Below are 19454 nucleotides of genomic sequence, written 5' to 3' on the forward strand. Positions count from 1 at the left end.
ATTAAAAAATGAACAGATATGATTGAAATGTACTCACAGAAAATAAAATTTACAAATTAAAATAATATTTACTGTATTTTCACGAGCACCAGAATTGGTCTTATTTTAAGTCAAAAACACAGTACATGCAAACAACACCATGACATGTTGATCACACAGATTCACGTACAACAACGCTAACAACACTATCCTCATGCTCAGCTCGGATACCCTGTGTTTCACGACTAATTTGAAACTGTTATATATCGAGAAAACTGGCGCTCTTCCGATACGCCATTTCAATCTTAACACGGAAGCTTTGATAAATGACATAGAGGGGAAAAAAGTAGAATAACATCATAAGTTTGTCAAACACATGTGAACAACTAGCTTTAAAAATACTTAAAATAAGATGATCCAGATGCATTTCGTTCTCGAGGAGTGGCAAGATGGAGAATGTGTTTAATGACCCCCCCCCCCCACACCAGTTAAGGGTTGAGTCGATGTCAAATTTAATGTATTGGTATGAGTTTTCCCATGCGTGATGATTAATTATGGCTTTTAATTTCATTTCACCCAAGTACAGTCAAACCTCGTTAATGAGTCACTCTTGGGAGAGCAAAAATATGACTTGATATGCGGAGTGACTCATTAAACGGAATAAGCCATAGCTGTGACATTTCCTGCCTGAAGATAATAGGGACTTCCAAAAAGTGATCCGTTAAGAGGAGTGACGTGTTAACCGGGTGACGCACTGACGAGGTTTGACTGTACTCCATGTGTGTGGTAAAAGGTAAAAATGAACGTATTTTGTATTTAACGGAAAATTCACCGACAACCGTTCGTCACCAGTGAGTTACTGTCTGAATGATTGATCGAGTGAGTGACCGAATAAGTTGATGAATAAGCTAGAAAAATAAACTAGTGAGTGTTGAGTAGGTAAACATATATAAAAATGAGTGCCTGAGTGTGAATGAGCGATTGATTGAGTGACCAAGTGAGTGGGTGAATGCCACTATTGACGACTGAATGAGTGGTGATTGATTGGGTGAGTTACCGATTCAGTGACTGTATGAGAGACTCACTAACTTGCCCACCAAATCACTCATTCGCTAACTTAATCACTCACTCACTTGCTCACCAGATCATTCACTCACTCATTTACTCATTTGTTCTTTCACTACCACCCCGAATCGCTTGATCAATTACTCACCTGCTCATCCACTCACTCAATATGTTATTTTATCGATGAATTTTCGTAGCGGTGGGGATAAATTTTCCGTACATAGTGTTTAGCACTGCGATGTTTTTAGTTGTAATTTCCATGCATGATATTTTCTGGATATTTAGAGCCAATTTTTAACATGCCATCGTTTTGATTTTCATCCAAGTATGAGATGTAAATTTTGAAAAGTAAAATAATGTGTCAATCAGAAGTAGAGACTCGATATTTTCAGAAAAAGTTTGATTTTTTTTTAATAGCTGTCTTTTAAAATTTTTTACGGGATGCAAATTTTTAAGGTTTCGTAAATTTTGATTAATTTGAGAAAGACCTGCCGCCAAACAAGCGGAAACGTTAAAAACAGATAAAAAGAAAATTGCGCGTGGCTGATGTTGAATTTATGGGAGCGTGACTTGTCTAGATTTCGACGTCGAACAGTGATGTGGATTTAATTGCATCAAATACAGAGGTACCTCGAGTTATGAGCGTCTCGATGTGCGAGTAATTCAAGGTTACGGGTACAAAAATATTCGACTTGCGAGCTCGTAACGTACGAGAGACTACTCACTCAACATTTGAACAAGTCCAGCTTCCAACAAGTTGAAGCTGACGGTGTTGTTAAGACTGTATTGTGTGCTGTGTTTCCTCAAACTCATTTCAGCCCATGCCCCCCCCCCCGGCAAAATATTTTCTTCTCGTGAGCACCCTGTGTTATCCAGGGCTCCCTATCTTCATCCAACAACGAGGCCCGTTTCTATTTATCCAATTAAATTCAGTCAAAAGTAAATTTATATAATAAACATAATAAACATTTTTTTATGTGATAAGATCTATTCCTGGAACCCTGGGCCAGGTACGGTTCCCGATAAGATGGGTGATCATCCCTACCAGGAGCAGAATTATACGAGAGAAATAGGCCTGTGGTAAAATACGAGGTTCAGCGAACCTACACAATAAGCTAAACCTCCCGGCTCATCACCCTGGGTCCACGCCTACCTTGGCTAGAGTTTAGTGAGATTCGTTCTATTATAGTGGAGATTTTATGCATGGCCGTCACAACATCAGTGGTCTTCAGGCAAAATGGTGTTCTGGGACGCTCCTACTTAGGTGGAAGTAACATCTTACATATTTACATTCGAAAATCATAGCACCAGATCTCATCATGTAGGCACCGATATGAGGCCCTGGATAAAATGGTTCTGGTTCTATGGAAAGCTCTGTTGGATTGTGAAAGTATATATATATATATATATATATGTATATATATATAATTTTCTTAACATATATATATATTTCACTTTAAGAAATTATTTCTCTTCACAGCTCTCTGTGGCCCCCTTCACCACTTTTCGTAGTTCCCCTGTCATTTTACTTTAGTATATCCCAGGACCACAAAGGAGCCTATATGGTCGCATGGTGAGAACTACTGCTGTATTGTATTTATTTCTCTTGCAAGAAAACTACTTCTATTTTTCATAGTCTGAACGATACTGTGATAGTTTATTTTTATTCGGGTATTGAGACATTTGGGTGTTGTGGGATGACTTAAAGCAGGCCCGTAGCCAGAAATCTCGTTCGGAGGGGGATCACTTTCATTTCGTGGCGGGGAACCAAAGTGATAGAACAATAGATTTTGCCATGTTTATCCTTTGTTTCGGTCACTTCCTCACATTTCTGGGGGGGGGGGGGACATGTATGAGCTTAATATACAGCCATTTTTTAAATACTTCCCATTGGTCATCGCTAAATCGGAGGTCCATTTTTATTAACACATGTTGAATAAGCATTTCTGCGAAATTTCGGAATTTTTAGTTTTTGTTGCACTTTTACGGATGAGTTCAAAAATTACAATCTCAGAAAATGGCGATCAAAGTGTTATTTGTTTTTTCTTGTATGCATTTGCACTATAATTAATTACTTCTTTCTTTTATTTTGAAAGAGCAAATTAATAACGATTGCGTAACACGAAAATTTTGGCATTTGATTTGCAAATGGATGACATATTTTTTAAAGCCATGCTTGAAAAATCGATTTCAGGGGGATTAATGATTTTTGTTTTATTTTGTATAAATAGTGTGAAAATAATAAATATATTAATACCACTCGTTATAAACCAAAGACAGTATAGTGGCATCAGCGAATTTCCAGATATTTTCCCTCTCAATTTGCAGAATGGGTGAAACTTTTAAAACTGGTGAATTTAGGATGAGTTTAATCTCTTCGAGAGTCATTTCATTGTACGTTACTCCAATGTTTTGTAGTGGAAAAACAGTACAGGAAACGATATGCGAGTTAGATCCTAATCTCGATTTTTCTCATTATAAGTTGTCTTTGTTGTGTGTCTTGGTAGAGATCCGAGAGGGGATGACGAAGAGGATGATGGAAGATTTCTCCATCCGAAATTAACACCTTGCTCTCACTCTGTCTTCTTTATTCGCGGCCATTGCTCTTCCCCACGTTGTCGTTTCCCATTACGCTAGTCCCATGATGTAGGCCGACAAAATCCATCCCCTATTTGTCCGAGATAAATTGCCAAGATAGCAAGGGGTATCGAACGATCACAAACGCTGAGATTTATCCCACATCCGTACAGCTTGCCAGAAATACTGCCCCATTTTATAGCGAATGGCTTTGCTGAATTACCTATCACAGGCTTCGGACCGAGTTCTTTTGATAATAGCTTGCGACACATTTCGATGATTAGTTCCATGAGATCATGTTTATTAATCAATTTTTTTTCTTTAAATTTGGAGTGGTAGAAGAATGTTACGAAAGGGATATTAAGCAGAAAGATGAGAAGAAATAAAGTTTCATATTTTAATAGTCTAAAGTTAAGAAATAAAGATGGTTAGCTATCAATAGCGTGTTCATTTTTCATAAAATAGAATTTGCAAGGCTATCATGGAGGAGGTAGAGGACCGTTTGCGTGAGTGTAACCGAAGCAATCAACGAGTTTAATAACTATCACGAATGCTCTTATAGCTCAATAAAACTCATCATTGATCGACATTGTGTTTGTGCAACGCTATGTTTACAATAAAAAAAAATCAGTTCTTGTAAGAGACAATCATTTTTGAAAATGAAAAAGTTCTATTGAGTGAGCCCTATTATTTTTTTAAAATTTGTTTGAAAAATATTTTTCTCAACGTCGTGAAAGAGGTCCATGCATTAATTAAGAAGAAAAAAATACTAAATTAACGTTAAATGTTTTCGAAACTTCCCGAACATAGTATTCAATTAACCAGTAATCATGTATAATAATCATGTGCCATTTTGGAAGAGGGGTCAAAAATGGGTTAAAATTGCTCATTTAAAATTCTAAACTACAATGAACCTTGAACGACACCTTGGCTGTAACGAAAATAAGGGATATTCCTAAATAAAGAGAGAGAGTCTAGTTTTTCTTTAGCGTCTATGAAATGCAACGAAATCTGATACAGTATAATTTGGTTAATTCGAATTTCGGACAATTTGAACTCTTAAGAACTCCCCCCTGAGCATTTTATCTAATTTAATATAACAATTTTTCGTTCAATTCGAAGTCATGATTTTTTTGTATGTCCAAACTTTGGATTTTTCTAAATTTTGTTTGGAAAAATCTTACAAGAAGCCAGACTTTGCTTTCCTCGATCAAGTTGTTAAACATCAAACTTTTAAAAACTAATAAAAGCTTGAATAGAATATATTTTGCTTTTCCTCTACCGTATTTTAAATGCAATTTAATGCCCATTTTAACATTGTTCAGCTGGAATCAACGACAACGTGCACCACTTAATATCGATTATGTTTCTCAACCTATAGATCAAGGTGTGACACTCAAATCTGAATCTTTTTGTCGTCTATTATTGAATATGCTACAAAGAAGGGTAAAGATGGCGCATGCGGGTCAGCCTCCTATATCCAATGGCTATAGGTGAGATGACCTTCTTCCGTGCCGTTCGGAATCGGCAATAAATTGTAAATCCTGGTTTAAGTAGGCATCGTGTGCAGAAAATGGCAGTAGTGCGAAAAAAACCTGTGGTGTTCGGTCAGAACGTGATATCTCCAAAAAATGGATTTTTGATCTAAAAGTAAGTCTTGCTAATTATAAATAATTACAAGTGAGATAAATATACAAATACGTGCGTACGGCTAAACAACATGCTTGTGTATGATATTTTAATTTGTATTTGTGTGCATGCTTTATTTTTGATTTTTAAATGACAATGAAAATGCTTATATCTCAAAAATGTGATTTTGGATTTATCATGTTCTGACCAAACACCACAAAAATCATCAATGATATAGAATGATATTTTCTCTTCTTCGTCTTTTTTTTACACCCATATCAAGCTACAAGTACAGTATATCTACAACTATTTTCAGTCCATACATTTTTTTTAATCTCTTAAATCTTCACTCATTCACTGGAAATCATGTTCACGAGCTAGAAAAACCTCATTTTTTGGTTCCGTTTTTACCGTCGATTCAGATATTCAAAGATATGTTATGCGTCTCTTATACACAGAAAGCTATCGCCTGAAAATGGTGTAAATTTTGTTTATTTCTGCAATTTTTTACATCAATGTTTCGTGATTGCATTTGATACTATAATTTGGGGAGAACCATTATCTTAAAAAGCCCCAACTGCAGATTCAACGACACACATAGTTTTGCTTTAACTCGAAGGTCATTATAAATGAGTTAGACAATATCTCGAATGAAGCAGAAAAATAAGAAAACAAAAGGACAATCAATAAGTGCAAGGAAATTGTTACCGGTCACGGTTACGAATTTTCGAGAATAATTCATCACTTATTGATTCAACCATTATTATATGTATCTCTCCGGAAACTAAAAGTATAAATAAATAATAAAGTGAAAATATATAATCGGGTAATTTGATTAGCCTGAACGAAATCAATTCTTAATAATCAGTTTGTGAATACTTGCAAATCTGGACCATCATCTGATCGTGACCGAGGATGAACGCATTCTTCGCTCGGTTATCCATACGATAGCAACGATATCTATCTATCTATCTACTAGTGGTGGTTGCTGTCAGTGGACAAGTAAATGATGATGGATGGTGTCGGCCCAAGTTACAAAGTATATGGTGATCTCATATCGAATCGCTGACTGAGAGACTTAGTACGTACTCGGATTCGCGATGAACTCGAATACGTCGAAGGGAGAAACGTTTATTGCGGCTGGAGAAGATCGCGTTTCGAAATAACCTCGTGCGGGGAAACGATCCCTCCCTTGATTATACGACGATTTTCCCATCGCGATTGCCGGTAATTCGCCGAACCGAAATAATATGATAAAGATTGCCGGCTGAGTCATTTTTAAATCCCCCATGTTTTCCAGATTTATAAATCGAAAAGAGAAATTATAAATGTATATATTTTTGTAATTTCATTATTCAAGACACCATTAACCCCCTAGGCTGCGGGAATAGCCGGAGAAAAGTTGCTTTCTTAGTACGGCCGAGTGAAAAAAATAATCTTTTTTTTTTAGTTAACTTTTTTTTATGAAAGATAAATGGCAATCAAAGTTAGACTTGCAAATTGAATATAATCGAAAAAAAGGTGTGGTTCAGAGAAATCTGGATTCAAACCCACAATCACCGACAAAACAACGATTAGCAAAGAGTGGTACAGTCCTTGCTAATGTTGACGTCACTTACCCCAATCTTCCCAATAGTCCTTGCTAATGTTGACGTCACTTATCCCAATCTTCCCAATAGATGTCACTACTCTTCCGACCAATAAAACCGGCCTCAACGATAATTTTCCCGACTCTGAAACAGAAACGCGTTAAAAAAGGCACAAACGGGAAAAATTCTAGGAATTTCGACGGCTATTGGTGAATGCGCGTAGGGAAAAACACAAAACACTCATATCAATAAATGTTTCAAAATGGTGAAAAAAAAATTTCCCTCAAATAAAAAGAAAAATAATTCCGGAAACCTGAAAAGGAGAACAAAAGGGCCAACTTTCCGAAATGTAGGAGGACGCTTTAAATGACATCAAAAAGGAGTACGGTTGGTAACCCTACTGTTAGACAATGTACACCCACCCGTGAAATGCAGTGCAAGCAAACCTGTCAGAAAATACAGAAATAATTATACATCATTTAAAGAATTTCATATTAAAAGAAAAAATTGTAATCCTAGAGATGATTGGTACGTTATTACACTGATCACACACACACACACACACACACGCGTCCGTTAATGATGGGAGCACGCTGAGGGTTAGAAAGCGTAGTGATGGTTGCATTTGTCTTAGTTTTCAACAGCTTGAAATAAAGATTTGAAATTGAAGTGCAGGGTGAAGATAATTAAAGTTCCCCGAAAGTTGCAAAACTTTGAGAATGCCTCACCATGTTGATAGTGAAGGGATGAGGAGAAAAAATGAAGGGCTAAATTATTTCAGTGGAAGGTAATGGAGCATTTACGGAGGAAGTGTGGGGGGGGGACTTATCTGGTGTATAAGTGTAGGGCGGTAAATTTGGGGAATGAGTGGTCAAGAAAATTGGTAGGATGGGGAAGGGTGGAAATCTGCCTAGAGAGCAAGGGACTATGTCAGTGAGTGAAAAGGTCCAAATGTCAGTGTGTCTGGGCCCAAAAGAGTGACCTAGGGTGTAAGGGAAGTGATTGACAATTGGCAATCTAAGTGATTGACCAACAAAAGAGTGTGCAAGTACGTGAATAACCAAAATAGTCAACTAGAGTGTGTCTAAGCATGTGAATGATCAAAAGAGTGACCTACACTGTGTTGCAAGCACGTGAGTGCCCATGCTTCGCACATTCTGCAGCAATTCTATTAGGTTGGGATCTTTTTCCGGCCCCCAGACCAGACTTTCACGGACTCGTCCATAGTGAAGTTATAGCATGGAAAAAAACAAAAAAGACCTGGGTCCGGGGGGCCTACAGTTTGAGTTCAAACTGTAAGTACACAAAAGTGCCCATGCCCCCCCCCCTCCCCACCATAAAACTGGGGCTGACCACCAGCCTTGGGGCCCATGACCATTACCATCATTTTTGTTTTATCCATGCTATAAATTCACTAAGAAGAGCTTATGGAAAGTCTGGATTAGGAGGGGAAGGTCACCTAAAACCCCATCCCAGGGGCCAGCTCCAGGATGGGGGTTATGCAAGCATGTGAGTGACCAAAATAATGTTTTAGAGTTACAGGCGTAGTAACAAGGGTGTGGGCGCAATCGGGTTATAACACAGGGAGGCGAATTCGAGGAATGAATGGTCAAGAAAATCAGATTGGAATGAGATAAGAGCGACCAAAACTCGTGTGGCCCATAGGCGGCTAAACCATAAATGCGCCTCTGCCAGAAAGTGTTTTCAATGAAAATCTTTGAGTACGTGCTACTATTCGACGAACATGTCACCGACGCTTCATGACATGTTATCCAAATTTCTCCATTCAAAAGTGTGGCATTGAGTTTGTCCCTAAATTGAGAACGTGCCCCTTTGCGGCGAAACTCTTTTACGAACACGTTGACCGAAAGCTATGCGGATATTTTTGGTACGGTATTAAGGGCTTTGAAAAATTCTTATTACACCTTTTTTTTTATGACGTTCTTTTCATTTTCTTTTCTTCTATTGAATAGTTACGGCTGTAGATATGAGAATATGCAAACTTTTTAATTCTGTACACCGCGTTGTACACTACTTTTAAAATAAACATCACACATACACACTGGGCCGCAACTAGATGCTTGGCCAGCCGGGGCCAAGCACCCACTTTGGCGTGCCCTTGTAATGTTGAAGGAGAGATTAAAGGATGATTGCGTTTCCGGCCCTGCACACACACACACACGCGCACGCAAAAATCATTCTTTCAGTTTGAATACCACTTTTTCTTTTTGTATGAATCTGAAAAAAAATAAAATATTGGAGAACAAATGTCAAATTGAAAAAAAAATATATATTTTGATAACGTTTTTAATTTCCTGTTATTTGTTTGACCAATTCGTTTAGAGTTTCAATCATAGATGGCGGCAGCTGTAGCTGTGAAAGCTAGTAACTTTACGATACGTATTTTATACGTGATTGAAAAGATAAATCTATATATATATATGTTTGGGTAAATATATATATGATAAGGGTTATCAGACATATAAGTATAATAACAAGTTTTTTGTTGATTTACCAATCGTCTTGGTAAGTTTGATAAATTTATCACTTTTACCGACGAATATGCATAATTCCCAATCGTCTTTGGTAAATTTTATAAATATTTGAAATTTATCGCCTTCATCTGTGATTATGCATAATAAATACCCAAGTGTAATTTTAATGAATTTTATAAATATGAAAAAAAAAAATCCAAATGAGTCTAGTACGTGTGACGAATGCAGTCGGACCCCGATATAATGATAACAGATTTTGCGATCTTACCCACCGATAGAATGATACAATACATGTATGAATTATCACGTATAGTATACCAAATAGTACGATTCATCATGTTTTTTCACCCACACGACAGTTGGGTGTTATACATAATCGCTGGTAAAAGTGATTAATTCAGGGAAATTTATCAAACTTACCAAAATGCTTGATAAGTATGCATAATTACCAGTATTTATGTATAATTACATCATTTATCACATTTACCGCAACATATTTATGAATATAGCAAATAAATCAAATTATGAATTTATTTTACAAGCTTCCTTCGTGTCTTTGACACGTTGTAAGATTGTTGATAAACAATTAATAATTCCTTTGCGGAATAGTGAATTGTTTATCAACATCAAGTGTGTATGACTATATTTTTCATATTTATCTAGTGTCCGATATTGAGTTGAAGCAATGATTTTGGCGTGTGATGATCACCCAGTGACGAATTCCTGAGGGCGAGGGTACTCCGCAATGAATAAATGGAATGAAATATTTTAGCCACCTCTTGGGGACAACAATGTTACTTGAGCCTCAGCAATGACATTCGGAAAGCTTACTATGGTTACCGAGGTTCCAAAACAATACATTTCAGACATGCTTATTCCTTTACAATGAGTAGCTATAATACCCCGCGCTGCCTGAGATTTCTTCAATTGCCAAGAGGATTGAAAAAGTGACAAATCATTACAAAGGCATAAACTATTATACATAATACTGGCAGCATTCAAGAAGTAACAAACCATTGTAAAGGCATATGTATGTTTGAAACGCATTACTAGGGAACCACGGTAACCAAAGTAAACACTCCGAAAGTGAGGCTCGGAAACCATTGTTGCCCGACGGTTTTCCGTCCATTTCGGGCATTTGCTTAGCTCCGAGAAACCTTAAAAGTAGCCTATCGTTCATTCCGGGTCCTGTTTGGTATATATGCAAAATTTAGCGACGATCGATCTAAAATTGTAGATTTGTATAGAGAACGCACACAGACATAGAGACACCGACAGAAAACCAATTTTATATATACAGGGTGTTCTGTTAATGGACCGACAAACTCAGAGGGTTGTTAGTAGGCATCAAGAGAAGAACAAAAAATTTCAATGGAGCATGGTGTCGCAAACCACATTGATAGGGTGAAAATCGCGAAAAACGCATGCAGGTTTCGACGTCACGCTGGGATGACAAAAAGTACAATAACAACTGCAAAAAGATTTATTTGATTAATTATTACAAGAGTTGTTGGAAGTGGCGGCCACTGACGTCATTGCACAGTCTACAACGACTTAAAAACGATTCCCGGACGTGCTCGAAGATACCAGGTAAGCTTTTATACAGACGATAGTCGCTGTAGCAGTTAGTTGTCTGTTTCAATGAGTATCGTCCTGTAATAATTAATCAAATAAATCTTTTTGCAGTTGTTATTGTACTTTTTGTCATCCCAGCGTGACGTCGAAACCTGCATGCGTTTTTCGCGATTTTCACCCTATCAATGTGGTTTGCGACACCATGCTCCATTGAAATTTTTTGTTCTTCTCTTGATGCCTACTAACAACCCTCTGAGTTTGTCGGTCCATTAACAGAACACCCTGTATATATAAAATTGGTTTTCTGTCGGTGTCTCTATGTCTGTGTGCGTTCTCTATACAAATCTACAATTTTAGATCGATCGTCGCTAAATTTTGCATATATACCAAACAGGACCCGGAATGAACGATAGGCTACTTTTAAGGTTTCTCGGAGCTAAGCAAATGCCCGAAATGGACGGAAAACCGTCGGGCAACAATGGTTTCCGAGCCTCACTTTCGGAGTGTTTACTTTGGTTACCGTGGTTCCCTAGTAATGCGTTTCAAACATACATATGCCTTTACAATGGTTTGTTACTTCTTGAATGCTGCCAGTATTATGTATAATAGTTTATGCCTTTGTAATGATTTGTCACTTTTTCAATCCTCTTAGCAATTGAAGAAATCTCAGGCAGCGCGGTGTATTATAGCTAGTAGATAAAAAAAACACACCGATTTTTCATAGATGATAAATACCAAATGTAGAATGAGTTAAAATAAAATGTTTAAAATAATACATAACTTATTTTCATTATGCTTGATATGATGTTTAAAGATTATTTACATAGGTATTGTCCGTTGATTATTTATAGCAGAAATACATCTAAGCAATTTTTTTAAATTAATTTCATGAATTTTTAAGATAAAGCTAACTGGAGTTGGGATTGTTTTCTTTTCCGAATCAATTATAATCAAGACATTACTATTTTTTTTGCTGTTGAATCTGTGAGGAGGAAGAAAAGTGTCTTTTGATGTAAAATAAACAAGATGTAGAAAGACACGAAGAGAAAAAAACGCAGTTAATTTTCGTAAGTAAATTTCATTTTTTAATCATACATATTTCGAATTTTACGTCTGAAAAATTAACGAGTTCAGTGTGTTTCATTTATAATTCGAGTTTTTCACGTCGGACAATGGCGCAGGTAAACATTGTAAACTCTCATTCAAAAACACGTTGCGTACACATTTTTTTTTTGTATGTAAACATTTTTATTTTATTCTGTTTGGTCAGTGACGAAGAACAAGAATGGAAGGTGAAAATGGGGAATTTGTTGGGATACATTATGGTGCTGCTGCCTAATAATAGTAAAAGCATTATGATTCGAGCCAAGCAAAAAAAAAGGTTGGGGGGGGGGGGAAGTTATTTTCTAAGCCCGAGTAGATTTTTTTTCCGCTGTTCCCTCGTCGGCTCGATCCTGTTACTCTTTTATTCTGTTCCTGAAAGTAAGTAATTAGTCTATTATGGCAATATTTAGAGAGTGGCGGTGCAAAACTCATTATTAGCTCGGCTAGGTTTAGGTTCATTTACTAGAGCTCTGGTAAATATTTGTTTTTCGCTCCGGGATTTTAATGAGTTTGTTAGAAGTTGACGCACGCTCTGCAGCCGTGTTTACACGCTGTTAACCGTTTTCGAAAGGCAAGGACCGTATACGGCCACCGACAATGTCTGTACTATAAAGCTTTTCGCGCTCATCATCTCCTTTTACTCAGATTAAAGCCTTGCTCTGTACCAACTCGGTACACACCACCCCCCCCCTCTCTCTCCTTCATACCATTCACTTCTTCACTATTTCAGACAACTTACCATGATGGCTTTCGTGTGGATCGTCCTCAAATTGACGCCAGCGTTTCGATGAGATCTTGTATTCGGCAGTGAAAAATGTGAGAACCATCTATTTATAAAAAAATTCATTTTCCCCCACACAACCTATCATATTCGTAATTTTACGTACTCGTTTATACTCAAATATATATTTGGACTTCCGTCTCGAATCTTTTTGAGACATCATACTATAATTTATTCAGGGCTGCCCTCACCAGACGCGGGGACAGGTGCGTCTCAAAAATTTCGGGGCACCAAATATTTTTAGGATCCATATTTTCCCCCAAAAATATATATGCTGGGAGGAAGGGGGGGATCGCGGCATATATTATTTCAGAATATATGGGGATGCTGAAAAATATTCACACAAAACTTTTTAAACACACAATTAAATGCAAATTAACACAAAAATTGTTGAAAATTCATCATTGAAGGTAATTTTGAACTGATGAGAAAAAAGATATTGAAACAATTGAAATTTTAGAGTTGATAAGTGAATATAAATATTGATAGTGAATTAATAGACGAAATAATTCCAGAAATGATAAAAATATACAGAATTAACGATGAAAATAAATAATTTCATAATTGTTTAAAATTCAGAATTAACGTGAGAAATAATTTCAAAATCCGTGTGAGCTTCTAGTAATTTTCCGTAAGTGCGGGGTCCGGTCCGGTGCGACCGCACCTGCCGCACATGTAAAAGCGGATCTGCGTGTACTATAAACCTTTTTTCACTCTATTCACGCTTGTGGAACTCTGGAGAAATAATATACATTTTCTACGAATCTTGGTTGAGAAACTCTTCATCGCAGCGTGTGCTATGCATATAGTAAATTATAGTTTTAATAGAATTATTGAAAATTAATGATATATGGCTGTACTGAGCGAGTGTCTTTTTACTGAATACAGGGAATAGATACTGTTACCTAGCTTTTCGAATATACTTCACATTTCGAAATAAAATTTAAAATGAAAATACATTATAATAAAAAAAATTGTAGTTGCATTATTAGGGTCACGCATTCACACACACGTAACACGTTATTGCATGTAACCAATTCGTCAGAAATTTTACAGAGGAATGTTTACGAGGTGCATGTACGGTCATGTATTCACATCGCAAGGCTATCATCATATTTCTGTAAAGGAGATCTATTCCTTGCATAACGAAACATTGTTGTATGAGTGATTAGATATTTGCGAGCACGAGACAAGGGGGACCACTGCTAAACTCTTTACGACCTTTTTCTGAGATGAGTGTTGTGAGCGGTTCTAGAAATGCGGTTTTAGAAATGCTACCACCACTTAACCGTATACGAGCCTCGTGCACATTCTGCTGTAGAATTTCTTGGGAAAATTTGTGAGAAAACATGCCAGAATGCAATGCTTGTTTTGAGTGTATTTATGGCCGTAATGTATTTATATTGTCAGAATTGTGCTTGTCTCGTGTTATGCTGGTGCTGCCATCTGTCTTTCAATTCTTTTTTGAATGGAAGACCGGCTCGCATCCCCGCATCGAAGTCTTTGGAAATGATGCGAGTTTAGACAGATAGTCTGAACGCAATCAAACAAGTCACGCAATCAAACATTGTTTCAAATATAATCCAAAAACTAGTTAATAATTTTTGAAATCAATAAGACGTAGGGAAAACAATTTTCTGCATGTTCTAAGATACATGGGGATAGACGCGTGTAAAACACGAGTCGTCCCCTCATCATCATTTTGATGCTATTTTTCTTTTGATGAAAATTTTCTAGATTTTGGGGGAAATTTCGTATTGCTGGTGGAATGAGAATTTCCGGGGAGTCGAGCTTTAGAAAACACACTGAAGTGAGAGAGAGAGAGAGAGTAAACCAGAAAATAGCGGTAAAAAGTAATGGCGCGTGAAAAAAGGAAAACGTGACTCAGTGGTAATTATTGTGAACGTGGCGACGACGATCACTTTGTGCTCGACTCTCTCTCTCTCTTTGTTTACGCTCAGCATAACCTTATCTGGCCACCAGGAAATAGTGGGTGGTCGCTGTTAAAATATATATAAAACTCAACAAAGTCACATCTCATATAAAAAACAGCAAAAAACAAAGTTTAAAAAAAAAGAGAAACAGTATATTTGGGTGCAGCAACGCTTTCAATGTTACTTCTAATGTTCTGTTTTTTTTGTGTGTGTGTGTGTCTTCTCTCTCTGTGTGATCCTAGTTAATCTCTGTATACAGTCGAACAGAACTAACTCAGATGAGAACTCGTTAAAACCTACGGTGTATGCAAGCAAATATTTGACTTAACTGTTGTTTTTATCGACTCTTCACCGGCATTTCAATCTTTTTTTGTTCTTTTTTCTTAACGTTATCTTTTTTTCTCATCATGTTTTTTTTTTTTGTTAAAGAGAACTTTTATTGTTGGCACAGTTGCTATTGTTATAACTAATTAAACAGCATTCATTCGTGCGTTTAGCCAGTCAGCAGAAAAAAAACAAAAAACAAATTTAAAAAAAAAAAACGTTGTGTATTTGCTTTTTTACGCATATCTTTTATCGCGTACGTGAGCCGTAATTTTACATACACTGCCGTAAAACTAATGTTTTTATTGGATTTATTTGAATTATAAAACTGCATAGAGCATTCTTTTTTTTTTTATCTGAGAATTTTTCATAATAGTTTGAATAAAAACGACGGAAAAATAATAACAGCGTGATGAATGTAATTTTTGAATAAATTTGTGGACTATATGGAAACGGTATATTGAAGACGATTAATTATCTTAATAGCTGTTTTTTTTATCTCCATTAAATTTTGAATTTCAGTATTCGAAAATTTCTCAACTTTTTTTCTGTATTACATGCATTTTTGATATGATATTATATTTAAACGTAAAATATGCAAACTCTTGTTTGTTGATACAAATGACATCGTTTACGAACGTGAAACTAGCTATACTTTAACAAACGTGCAGCAAATTAAAACATGATCAATGAAAGAGCTGACATTCGAATGCCATGCTGTTGCCATTCTGCAACTCGTTATACAAGAATTAATATCAATAACGCCTTCAACAACACTGACATTTATCGAATTAAATTAAAAAAAAAATTACTTACATAACGTAAAAGATGCATGATCCGTCCAGGGATATGTGGACCATGTTTTTTTTTCAAAGACACGCGCAATCAGACAAAATACAAAAAACACACAGTAAACGTCCAAACACAAAACGGTACAATATAAACAAAAAAGAGAAAAATAAACACACTTTGTGACCTATAGGGTGCAGCAATCCTTCCATCGGATCTAAATGAGACGTATACTTGAAGTTGTTACAATGTAAAAGCGTTGGTTACTATGGTATTGTAGTTGGTTAACATAACATTGCGCTCGATAATCTTAATTAATTCAGGCGTTAATAGTGAGAGATCACAATATATGTTTTTATGTTTTTATTTTTATTTTTTTAATGATATATATATATATATATATATATATATATACATAATTTAAGTTTTGTTATAATTGACACAAAATGTCTTCTGTGGAATTTGTAATGCTAATTGTATTTTTTTAATGCTACGGAAATAGTTCATTATTTTTGGATCTGTATAGGAGTAGCTTTTTTTTAAAGTATTTTATTTGTCTTTGGGACGTGATAATTTCCCCTCCTAAAGGTCGTCTATAAACAAAACTCCCCCTATTCTGAACCGCCTTTTCTGCAGTCATAACTATTTTCACTACTATCACATTAGCTATTTTCACTACTATCACATTAGCTATTTTCACTACTATCACATTAGCTATTTTCACTACTATCACATTAGCTATTTTCTACTATCACATTTTCAATTCAAATTATGGAATACAAAATGGCAGCACCAGTATGACACGAAACAAGCATAATTCAAACAACATAAATACGTTATGGTCACACATGCACTCAGAACATACGCAGCTATCAGTTCGTTAGAAATTTCCCATAGGAATGTTTACGAGTTGCATGTACGGTTTAATAATAAAGTCATAACCCCAAGAATTCACGAGATGGCTACGGAAAAAAACTGGAAAGGTCTTTATGAAGATAATTACTTGTTAGCCCTTGACAAAAACCGAAGTTATGGCCCTGGCCCTGATTATTTTTCAGGGAGTTGTCTAAAGACTTGCCTGGAGTAGGTTTCTGCGCTGCGAGCAGCGTGAAAACGCTAATTGTTTATACCATACCATGTGATTGGCATCTTTTCTCAGCTACCTTGTTGGGCATTTTGCCTGTTGTGGTCTTGTATGTGTATAATACAAAGAAAAAATATCAATTGGGCATTCAACACTAGACATTCTCTGAATTCAAATGGTAATTTTTGCAACCGTTTGACTCATTTGCTGAAGTCCCACGGTGGGGTATCGAAATTTCTCGAGCGATGAACCTGCTCTGTTTTCCTATCTTTACTTATAAATATGACGTTGTGTTGTAAGAACGTGATGTGATGGCGAAGAACCTTTACAAGAACACAGTGATTCTATACTAGAACCTCTATAATGATTTCGAACTTAGAAAAGGCTTTGAAAATGCATCCGATTCCTTTTCTTTGAGACGATCCCTAAGTTTCATAACTTTCTGATGAACTAGGTCTACACTTGCTGTAGGCTACTACTACTACTACTAAACCGCAGATGCACGTCATAAGTAGTCCACTGAGGGACTTCTAACGAATTGTTGAAATCTGCCGTGTATGTGCTGTAAACCTGACATTAAGTTTGCTTCTGAGGAATGTTTTCAAATAGTGCTGCCAATTGACTTCCGAATTTGGAAGCAACCGCGTGGAGGGTCTTGTTGCGTCTTTCGTAGTATGCATCGAATATCGTAAGCACGATTGCTTTCTGTGGAGAACCGGTTGTAGACTTATGGGAACTGGGGAATTTTAAATGTAAAATTAATGTTTGCAACAAGTAAAATGATGAAATTCATGTATTTTGAAAAGAAAATGGCTTTATTATATTTTCAAAAATATTTTATTTTTCTCCTCATTTTACGGTTCAAACTGTTCATAAGGTTTAGAAATAAATATATGCACAGATTATCTAGATATACTTCCAAATAACACTGGTATACAAGGTTTTCATAACATTAAAAAAATTTAGCTGTTCTTAATCAACTTTTAGGTACTGATTCTAGATTTGAAATTAAAAAAGGTCCATCACGTCTTGTTTTTTGTCATGTGGTGTTTAATATTTAAAATATTCCAAAAATTTAGCATACTTAGCCTATTTATGCGTGTGAAATGATATTAGATAACTGTACTTCTATTTTTGGCATCTGAAACTTCGAGAATGGAAACCTGATTTCATTTCTAACTACAGCGAAGTCAACGTCGCAGATGGAGTATGTTCCAAATAAGTTTAACTATTTACACTAGTGCGCTGCCACATCTTCACATTAAATTGGGTTTGATCAGAGGCTTAGCAGGGGAAGTGGGCGCATAGGCGTGTCATACCTCCTCCCCAAGACGGTAAAAAATCAACAATATTTTTGAATATTTTCGTAAGAAAAAAAATCAACATATATTTTTTTTACTGATATTTGAATTCAGCACCCCGAAATTAGTCTAAAGAAACTTATACAAAGGTTTTTAACAGCTGGCTGATGCGAAGATATATTTTTGGAAAGAGATAAAATTCAACTGCCCCTACGGGGAATCGAACCCCCGCCGTAGACCACTAGACTACAGAGGCAACGAATATCTGAACTCGCCATCTGGTGGCATCGTCAGCAATTGTGAGCTTCGGCCTGAATTCTGCCCGACCGTCCATGTAAGGTCCCGTTCAGTACACACGAACTACAAGGAAAGATTGAGGTACTCGTTTCCTCTTCAGTCTAGTGGTCTAGGGCGTTGGTTCGATTCCCTTCAGGGGCAGTTGGATCTTCTCTTTTTCCAAAAATATATCTTCGCATCAGCCAGCTGTTAAAAATCTTTGTATGGATGGCGGAGAGTGACTTCATCCACGGATAAAGAAACTTATTGCACTCATGTTATGAAAATTTTTTGTAGAAAATGTTGACCAGTGTAATGAGTTGTATGGCGCGTAGTGTGATACGACTTTTGACCCCGTACATGCGGTTTGTTATAATTGAGTGACAACTAAGTTGGCAAATATAATTTTTCTGTAATGGAAATAAAATAGGGAAAATAAGTAATTATAGAGTTTGCAAGAAACGAGGTTCGAAAGTTTTGTGTTTTTTAAGTGAATGATTATAAGTTGTCGATATTTCGAAGCAATTATTGAATAGATTGAAAAATCAGTTCCGGTCGCCTAGGATTACGGGGGAGGGAATAAGTTCTTAAATTTGACTGAACGGCGGAAGAGGATTAGCCATTGTTTTACGACTATTTGGCATTAGTTCTATCGCCATCGCTTGACGGTAGGTGAACTCATTTGCATTAATTACCTCATATATATTCTATCGAGGAGTGCGAGTTCGTGTTTTGTCTTGCCCTTCCCCTCCTTATTCCTCTTATTTTTTTTAATTACCATTTTACTACTGAATATAAAAATCATCAGCTGAGATACTTCCACCCTAGCTACAAACTCCTTCACTGAAAGTTTTATGAACTAAGCAAATCAGAGGAGGAGGGGTTCTTAATTAAAACACGAGTTGGGGAGGTTTGTGTGAGCCGTATGGAACTAGTAACGGCGTATTAAAAG

The sequence above is a fragment of the Pholcus phalangioides genome, unplaced genomic scaffold (genome assembly GCF_987345545.1).
Source record: "Pholcus phalangioides strain wild (caught in Gottingen) unplaced genomic scaffold, Ppha-v1.0 ptg000004l_1, whole genome shotgun sequence".
NCBI lineage: Eukaryota > Metazoa > Arthropoda > Arachnida > Araneae > Pholcidae > Pholcus > Pholcus phalangioides.